Source organism: Marmota monax, unplaced genomic scaffold, assembly GCF_021218885.2.
Source record: "Marmota monax isolate L192 unplaced genomic scaffold, Marmota_monax_Labrador192_F-V1.1 WCK01_AAM20220418_F8-fsc00008, whole genome shotgun sequence".
Classification (NCBI taxonomy): Eukaryota; Metazoa; Chordata; class Mammalia; order Rodentia; family Sciuridae; genus Marmota; species Marmota monax.
The window spans coordinates 10,026,162-10,027,491 of record NW_026694432.1 but is presented as its reverse complement, the minus strand read 5'-3'; positions in this window follow the sequence as shown (position 1 = coordinate 10,027,491).

Genomic DNA, 1,330 nt, shown 5'->3' with positions numbered 1-1,330 from the left:
TCTTGGCGGTCTGCACCGCTGGTTGGGCAGCCACCGCCCTTGAGCCCCGCCCCATAACCGGTCCTGACCAATGAAGGGGCGGGGGCGGGGCCAAGGCGTGGAACCGACGCCAGACCTGGGGCCTGGGCTGTGGCTGGAGTAGACCACGATGGCATCCCCGAGGTGCAGCCCTTGAATTGGGGTTGGGACTGGGTATGGGTGGTGGATTGGCTGTGCGAGAGATCCTTAGATTGAGCTTTAGTGTCATCGGGGTTGTCCTGGGCACCCTATCCAGCCGCTGGCGCGCAGCTTGGAAAACCCAGGGTCTCAGCGCAGTGCCTGGAAAGCAGGAACCTGTGCGCCCGCGGGGCGTATCCTTCAGTGTTCAGCCGGGGCTGAGTCCTGGTCTGGCCAGCAGTGTGATCTGCAGGCCCACCTTAGTACGCTGAGAAACGCCACTAGGACCGACTCGTGCCCTCAGGGGCCTCTGGAGAGCCCGGTCAGGTGCCAACCATTCCGCGGGATGGGGCACGTTCCTCTGCCAGCAGCAGCCGGGCGCAGGGTCCCAGCCACCGCAGTTCTTCGCCGCCTCCGGGCGCCTTCCGGGAGGTCCACTTGCTTGCACTGCTGTGGACGTCTCCTGCTCCTACACCTGCTCAGCCACTTTTCCCGTCCTTCCCCCTGGCTAGCAATAGTGATGCCCCCACCAGTTCGCGCTGTGCGCCCTGCGAACTTAGCTGCGAACTGCAGTTGAGCACCAGTTTCCGTCTCCAGCCCCGTCTTTGGGACACTCCTAAGCCACCGCGAGCCACTTTTGTGCATCTTTCAATTGTCATGGCCCCCAGGGGCTTTCCTTCCGGAAACGCCCGAATTGACCCAGCGGCTTTCTGCACACTTGACCTTCCCTAAAGGCTCCCTCGCCGCTTTGATTCGAGGATGATTGAGGGGAGGAAATGGCACCCAGACTGAGATAGGAGGGCTGAACGGAACTGGTCCCCGAAGAACAGGAAAGTTCGGGGAGGAAAGTGCTCCAACAGAGAAATAGCTGTGTTGAGACCTGGAGATGGAGTGAGCATCATAATGACAACTCACAGCCTGGAGCGGTGGTACATGCCTGTAATCCCAGCGACTCTGGAAGCTGATGCTGGAGGATCAAGTTCGGGGCCAGCCTCAACAATTTAGCGATACCCTGTCTCAAAAAAAAAAAAAAAAAACTAAAAAGGACCAGGGATATAATTCAGTAATAAGCGCTCCTGGATTCAATCCCCAGTACACAAAATAACAACAATGGTGAATATGATGGTGATGATGATGATGATGGCAGTGGCTGGTGACAGCACTTGGAACATGC